This window comes from Lutjanus erythropterus, chromosome 21 (genome assembly GCF_056507025.1).
Source record: "Lutjanus erythropterus isolate fLutEry1 chromosome 21, fLutEry1.hap2, whole genome shotgun sequence".
Taxonomy (NCBI): domain Eukaryota; kingdom Metazoa; phylum Chordata; class Actinopteri; order Lutjaniformes; family Lutjanidae; genus Lutjanus; species Lutjanus erythropterus.
This window is the reverse complement of record NC_139337.1, coordinates 10,845,877-10,854,955: the sequence shown is the minus strand read 5'-3', so window position 1 is coordinate 10,854,955 and position 9,079 is coordinate 10,845,877.

Here is a 9,079-nt window from a genome sequence, read left to right as displayed (position 1 = left end):
CATCCTTGATATGAAACTTAGATTTTGTAGGGTCCGTTGTTTTAACATGTCTGAGGGGCCAATCAGACAGAGACGCATCGCTACAGGCATGGGCGCCTCGAAATGCCTTGGCAAAGCGTGTCGGGCAGAGCAGCTGGTGCACCTGTACAGCGGGCTAATCTCTCTCTCTCTCTCTCTCTCTCTCTCTCTCTCTCTCTCTCTCTCTCTCTCTCTGTCTCTCATAGTAAATGAAACTATCATGACATGAGCAATGAATTCCCCCTTTTCCCTCTCACATATGTAGCAGGAGTACAATGTAGTTTACCAACCTCATTAATTAGCACCAAACATAAAGTATAGCTGAGGCTGAAGGGATTGTCGTTAGTTTTGCACTTTTATATTTTGAAAAACAAAGTGTCAAATGTAAATGTGAAAACAGTGAAGGAGTCACCAGTGGTGATGAACATACACAAAATTATCACCCCAATCTGCAACAGCCCTCGGCTTCACAGAGCTTTACGAAGATTTCCAGCTCATTATTTTGCTTTCCAGCCAGCAACTTTTGTTTGGGTCACTCTCGCTGCTCTTATTACGTTGTTTTCAGTTGCAGCAGGCAGCTGTTTTCAGTGAAATCCCGCTGAACACTATCTGCTCAGCACCACATGGCAGACAGACAGAGTTAATGAAAACACAGTGGAATATAGCAGCTAATGAGTCAGATTTCCTTCGGGGCCGGTCGAAATCAAAACAGATCTAAGAGTGAATATTGGATTTAAAATTGCCAGGTCACCAAAAATACAAATTATTTTTATGGTGGTCCATCCAATAGTTAATGAGAGACAACTCAAAATTACAAATGTCATTGTCAGGGTGGCCCATTAGGATTCAAATGGGAACCATGAATGCCTGTACAAAATTGTCCAAATTTTGATATTTTACAGAATAAGTACTGACTGATCTGCTGATGAAACTTCATAAAAAGACAGATAATCACATGAGTCATTAGGATTTATTATTATTATTAGGCCCTAAGGACCAGTTTGTACCAGATATCAAGGCTATCCATCGATCCAACTGTTGTTGAGATATTTCAGTCTGGAGGAAAGTGGTGAACACACTGGTTGACCAACAGTGTTATCCCAAGAGCTGTGCTGCTAGAGAGGCTTAAAGTGTATAAGTGAGAAGTAGGCCCACATCATAAATGACTGAATGCTGTCTGGATATACTGTCAGCTGACATCCAGTGTATATTTTTTCTTTACTAAACATACCCATCCTTGAAGCTGCGACAGCCCTGAACATATCAAGTTAGCAAGAGAGGGCTCTACTTTCTTCACAGAAACCAAAATGTATGCTGGGACACAGCAGTTCTATTTCAGCACATCACAATTTTACTCAAGAGTCTTGCACCCTGTGTTCTGCTTTGCCATCCTTTTTGATGTTTCGTCTCTGCACGTCACCCCAATCCACCGGTTCAGCCAGATTACCCTCTCCAAACGGTTAATTATCTCTCTAATGCACGGGCACCTCCCTGAGCCTGACTGGACCACATGCTGAATGGAGGCGCACAGCTGGACAACAGCCGGCGTCTCCCACGTTTTCTTTGGGAGAAATCATGTTTTCTGGAGAAATCATAGATCCTTTGAAGTTAGTTTTACTAAGAGATGTTTTAAGAGCGGTCGTTGTATGCAAGTAACAGTTTTGGTTTTTGGTGATGAAGCCAAAACTATTGGGTGAGAACTTTCCATGTAAGACAACAATTAAGTATAATTTTGTTTAATCTCCAGTGCATTTTGACATAACCATAAAATGCCTCCCCTAAACATGCTTCAGAGTTGTAAACACCTAGAACCACCCAAAGTTATAGCCTCACATTCCCATCCCTTCAAATCAATTCTCCAACTGAATGTCCAGAGGACACAGACTGATTTCATGTTAATAGTGTATCAAAGAAGAAAGATCTCTGTAATAAAGTTAAAGAAAATCCACATTGCTCTGACATCATCTGAGCAAGACACATAATATGCCAGCCGAGAGCACAATGGCATTGGTAACAAAAGACTGCACATATGGAGACCATTCACATCTCTAAGTGATTCCAGTCGCAGCCCTGCTCAAAACCGCTGCAGATATACACCATGCATGCACAGATCCACTATCAGTGGTCCTTCAGTGATCATCTTTTCTCAGACTAGTTGAGGCTAAAACCCTAAAGCAAGAACTGATTTACCTCCTTATTTGCTCCTGTTATATATATATTTTCACTACAGTCATCTGTGGTCTTTGGTGACATCCACAATCCACAAAGTGTTAAAGTAATAACGAGAGGTGCACAGTGCACCAAGGTTAAAATCAAAGTGCCATTTAAGCTCCATCCTATCATTCTAATGTGGGTAGGATTTAACAATCTGACATTACAATTCCCACTACTTCCCATGTCTCGACTGCTAGTCTCCACCACCTCTATTGGCTGGCTGCAATTCCTTAATTACAGAAGACCTGACTCCAAAGGGGAGGCATGGTATCTTCAAAATCGGAGCAGGCAAACCATCCAGCCACTAATATTTGTTATTAATTCAACAACATTTGTAAGTTTGTTAGTTCTTGATGATACTGTAAAATAGCCAGTGGTAGAATATAACTAAGTACATCCACTCAGTTGCTGTGCTTAAGTACAAGGCATACAAAAAACAAAGTAAGGGAGACTGGGGATGGTTGTAACTCCTTTTGTCTCAGCACCTATAACTGAATTTTTGTGTTAGAAGTAAATGTTGATATAAAGTACCCTTATTTGTCAACTACAAGTAATAATGTCTCCATCTTCTTCAACTATGTCACAGAATTAAATGTGATATAGTACAAAGAGAACCTGTTTCAACCTGCCCTACTACCAGGGTAAGTTGTAAAAATAAGAGTGAAAAATTAAAAACTGACACCGAACCACAAAATACATCTGCAGGACTTTTGCACATGTGACAACATTGGAAACATCTTCCTGCGGTTTGCCAAGAACATTAAGAACCCACCACTGACTTTTAAGTCACTTCAAGAATGACAGTATTCTGCATTAATGAGCTGTTGCTGACACTTTTAAAACTCTGACAAAACTTTTCTCTAGGACAGATGCTCTCAGATAAACAAAGAACTGTGTCATTGTGTTTGTCTTTGCCCTGACAGTAGTGCTGATCCTTAAAATTTAGAAGAGCATTTTTACATTAAGTGGATAGCTGTAACACTTTTTAACACTTTGTTAGGTGCTACAACAATCCCCACCCCTGTCAATTTTTGTTTTACTAGCGGCATGGTGGTTTGAAATCAGCATAGATTAAATGTTTCATATTTATTTTACCTAACCAACTACTCCCTAATCTGATGACTGATATGTTAGCTGTAAAATCTGAATACTTCTTCACAAAGCTATAAAATATCCCATGCGGAATCAGGAAGGAAGTCAGCATGCTTTTAATTGATCATTTGACTCTTAGGTAGGTCTACTCACTTCTTGGTGAAAGTGGTGCCATTGCAACCATCCCTTTGTTAGAACCATCCCCTGTCTCCCCTATATTTGTTGTCTGCTTCTTTCTATGCCCACTTGACTTTCAGAAGGCAATAAAAGATAATGAATTGTTATAGATTAAACTAACCATCAGTATATAAAGTGGTTTGAACCATCTCCACGAAATCTTAAAAAAGAGGTCTTATAGTTAGAGTTGAACAACTAACAACGGCTGCTCTGAGTGGAATCTAACAGTCAGTCAATTTAACAAACATCCTCATAACAGAGCAGCTATCCTTGGTTTATTTCATTACCACATGGTCATAGCAAATGGCATATGTTTCTGGTCAAATCTGGTCAGTATTACACAAGAGCTAGACGCACCCCCTTTATTGTTGACAGAATGCTTTGGGTGTCACAGTTCATAGGAAACATTCTGGGCCAAAGTCATTTTTTAAACGAATTTCATTTACTTTATGATCCAGTCACAGATGACCAATCCCATGAAGATTTTACATCTTAACATTTACTACCCGATCTGCCTTTGTACTCAAAAAAATCTGTAAGAAAGGTGAACAAACATGACTGGTTATTAGGTACTTTCATTTCGTATTTCACCCTGCAGCAGTTGGAGCAGCGGACCAATCACCTGCCAGAGTCAAGACCTAATCAAGCATCAGTGAAGTGCAGCAGTGTGTGTGTGTAACTCGGTACAAGAGAAAAGATAAATACTGGCTAAGTTCCTTTTTAAACTAACTCCATTTGCACTTCATCCTTTTCCAGCAACTTAATACCATGTAATTTTTTCTGTTTGGCTAAACTAGCCTACTACTAGCTACCATAGTGAGCTAATTACCATAGCCATTGTTTGTTTATGTGCTGTAATGATAATCTTGCTTATATGTTGTTCACACATTCATGACACCAGGTTGCTCTAGTTACAAAAAAATGTCAGTACATACAAAAAAAAATACCTGCACTGGCTACAATTTGAAGTTGAGAGTTGTTAAAATTTAAAAACAACCGTCTGGTTGGGTGGCGTTTTCTAGTTCTGCTTTGCAAGTATGAGCATCATGTTTCAGGGAGGTGTTTGACACAGTGGTGGGACTCTATCTGACAGTTTGACTTGTCACAGTAGGAGGAGCACAGGTGTAACTAATAAAATTAACGATAGCTCCATTACATTTAGGTGAGCTGGTTAGCTCTACCAGCAGGCTAGCTTGCACAGAAGGTCTTTTCCAACGGGACGTTTTCGACTTGTTAAATGCAGATGTGAGCAGTTACTTTAAGGATGGCTGTATTCCATGTATGTGTTCCAGGGCCAAGGCTTTGGTACCGGACAAGATGGCTCAGACATAAGTTACTGGCATATCTGAACGAATATAGCTATGATTAAAATGAGGAGTTAAAATGTCTCGCTGAAAACTGTCTATACCAGAGTCGTCAACCAGGCATGCCTAAACAGCATGCAGTCATTATTACAGTTAGAATATTTAATATTTTAAAATGGTATTTAGTTCCTTGGTATTTTATCATAGTCTGTTTTGGCTGGCATGTACTACCAACTCTTTTTTTAATGGAGCTTTTATGAGGAGGCAGTAAAATATTATCAGTTCATTGATTAAAGGGATAATTTAGATTAATTGAAGTGGGCTTGTATGAGGTACTTATTTATATTCATTGCATTACCTACAGTAAATAGGGGTCTGCACTTCTTCAATTTGGAGAAGCAGAGAGGAATGGAAACTAAGCAATGTGCTGCTGTGGACAGGGTCGGCAACAAAAGGTACTTTAGCCACTTAAAAACCTCAAAAAGGTCCACCTAAAAACAATCAACATCAGTTTAAGTTAGCACTATATTTAGAATTTTTTTTAAAACTTTAAGTTGCTGTCAGACAGCATTTTCCAATGGGAAAACGGGACACGGGAGTCTACTGCTGCCTCAAACAATTAGTTTGTCCATGTCTTTGTGTGACTTCAGTGTCTAAAAGGATAGTTAGGATTCATTGAGGTTAAAAAATTTAAATGACTGATTTCATCCCATGACATTTGTTTGGTTTGGAGAGAGTGATATCTGGCTTCTATAGTGATGGATTCTTGTCAGAAAAGGCTGAAAATATTGTAAATGTAGCAGGATATTTTGTTTGTTTTTCTTTTTAGGTGGCTAAAATACATTTTGCTGCTGACCCTGTCCATAGCAGTACGTCTTAGCCTCTGTGCTGGTGCCCCTGTCTGCTTCTCCAAACTGGGGGCATGCTGACCAGCATCTACTGTAGCTAATACACTGACTATCGACAAGTACCTCATACAACCCCAAATTAAATACAAATCTGATCTATTCCTTTAATAATTTTGTAATAATCTGCTTCATTAGAACATCTGTTAGTAATGGGTGAAGTCAAAACACAGCTGACACATTTTGTCTAATCACCAAAAGGTTTGCACTGAACACCCCCTCCCTCTCCATTCTTCTGACAGGCCTTTCCGCAGCATACCTGAACACCAAGGGTCTGTACTGGAAGCTCGCCTTGGGGGGCTGTGTTGGATAACTTGCTAGAGCCTGACAGGGGGAAAGAAGGCACAAGCGGCACAGGCAGCTCTGGCTGGAGGTGAGTGCTACATGACTCGTCTTGAGCTGTGTTGCGACCTCTTCGCAAAACTCCCTTAGTGGGCAAAGGTCAAACGGGGCAGCTGCACACAACAGCAGCATGATATCCTTTTTCAATCAGTCCCCTGACAGTGGATTAATGATGTTTCTGGCCAAAACCACAACTGATTACACAATCAAGAATGAACCATTTACCTTGTGAGTTTTTATGTAATTGTGCACAGTCAGTAAATACTTGATGAAGTTCAAAGAAAAATGGATTCAAATCTTTTCTTTTCTAAATATGTCATTGACAAATGAAGTTTAATTGGTACTTACATTTTTAACCACATTAACCGCACACAGGAAGATAAAAATGTAAGCCTTTATTAACTGATGGCTGCGTTGAATGGATTGCCATGGAATTTGGTGCAAATATTCATGGTAAGCAGAGGATTAATCCTAATGATGCTGGTCATCTCCTGACCTTTCCTGCTGTGCCACCGTGAGATTGAAATTTTGGGATTTTGAGAGAAATATCAGCAACTATTGTATGGATTATCATGTAATTAGGTACACACATTCATGCCCCCCTCATGAATTGTAATAACTTGGTGATCGTTTGACATCTCATCTGGTGCCATCAGCAGATCAGCATTTTCATTTGTTTTTGCTTTTTTTTTACAAGTACCTGGAAGACAATGACATCCCTATCAGCCTCAGTTTTGCTTGTTATAACCGTAACACACAAAACTAAGATGGTGATGGTGACATGATGTTAGCATTTAGTTCAAAGCAGCACTGTGTTAAAGTAAAGTCTCAGTAGTAAGAAATGTTTAGGTGAGTAAACTGGTTTGGTTCTCAGGTTTAAAAAGTAAAAGTAGGAGAAATAAGCATGTATTCAAGCAGTCATACAGTAAATGATATTGATTGTTAGTCAAAGCTGTTCTGCAGCTTACTGTTTTTGTAACCCTAACCCTAACCCTTTTTTTCAAATTAAGTGTACTTTACACCACTTCTTTTTCCAAAGTGTGTTTAAGGGTTCAATCTAAAAAGCAAACATTCTTGATCATTTTCTTCTACTTTCTTGGCAGCCACTGATTACAAGTCATGACTTCATGGTATGAACACTAACTTGCAGCAGCATGTAACCTGCCTGTCATGCAGTAGGTAATCCATCTCTGTTTAATATCGTGATTATCATTATCACATGGAAATGTTTGGTGTGTTCAAGTGCCTCTGGGAATTACAACATCACAGATTCTAGAGTCAGCTGCTAGACAAAAACATTTATAATCGAAGAGTTTGCCAAATTCACATAATCATTTTACACTGTAAGTGTTGTAAGTAATTTACTTATTTTAGGTTGTATCTTTGACCACATTTTGCAGCCCATCTTAGTGCTAAACAAAGGATAGGGTCATCAGAGTTTAAAGTTAATGCCACTACCTATCAAATACATTTAATTTAATACATTCTCCTCAGTTTTTGTAACATCATATGTCTTGCATTTTGCGACATAGAAGTGTATGCTGGGCAAGCATGCTCTGTGTTGCATGTATAGACATTTAAAAATGGAAGCAGCTCAGTATTATATGCAAGCCAAGCCAGCATTATATTATACATTTGGCCACTGTATAAATACAGTCATATAAACTAGTGCTTTTGCGCTCAATTTAGTTTGGATGGAATCTTTTAAAAAAAAGTATTTGGAGCAGCTTTAGAGCCATAAGGACCCGTGTGATGAAAATAACTCATTACCATGGATGTAGGGACCATTATATAGGCTGACACAGCAAATTTGACTGGAGGGGTCATTTGAGGGTACAGCAACAAGGACCGTAATGATATAACAAAAATAGCTTGGTAGTCATCATTTGCTCCTGTACAATTAAAAGCTATATGACAGTCACAGATAGACTCGCATCAAACATGAGTCCAAATATCACCACATCAAATACCTACAGTAGCACACACACCCTGTCATTTTGTAATATGAATAGTGACACACAGTATTCCTCCTACAATCCATCAGTCAGCCAGTCTGTGAACCCGGCCTCATAGGCTTCCATTTAGAGGCCACAGTATTTCAGTGCCACCCCTGTGGGTGCACACTGCATGCTGTTAAGAGGGCAGTTCTCAACAACTCAGTTACAGGTTGGGAGGGAGACACAGAGACATATGAAAAGGAGCTCTGTGAATGAGGCTTGACTTCCACTACCCACAGAGCAAACCAGGAAATCGGAGAAAGAAGATTTTAGTCAGTGCCGGCTACAAGGAGCAAACCCTTCCTCTATGTTGGTAACGTGTGCTGTGGCACTTTGAATGTCCTACAAATTCATTATGACAGGATTCAATGTATCAAAATATTACACATTATATGGTACAGATTTTCAGCTTGCCTGACATTTAAAGTTACAGTTTACCCCAAAATCAAAAATGCATATTTTCATCTCACCTGCCCACAACAAGATGTGTGAATTATCTTGAGTAACCAGGTCATGATTTCTAGAAAGAGACACTGTGTTGATTTTTTAAAATATATTTTTGGCACTTTGAGCACCACAAACTGAGTGCCACTTAGTCCCATTATACTGTAGAGAAGGCCGACATCTCTACCACAGATATCTCCCAAACTCAGCAGCTCACACCAAGATAGTCTAGATGGATGAATAGCACCACAGGTAAGAGGAAAAAATGTTCTTTTGCTTTTGGGGTGAACTGTCCCTTTAAAGTTTAGGGGATTTAATTAAGTGAGAGAAACACTTGTATTTGATATATGCATAATTACATGTACTCAATTGCCAGTTTATTAGGTACATTTAGCTCAAACCAATACAGTCTAATACGACACGCCTTCAACACACCCTCCCTACATGAAGGTTACACTGTTTAGTGGTAACTATAGACAGTATAATGAATAATGGATGGACGCCGTGTCCGCAGTGCCCAACTCAGCTAAGTCCTGGCTATTCCAAAAATGAGGACAGAGATGGAGCTTAGAACGGCCAAATGACA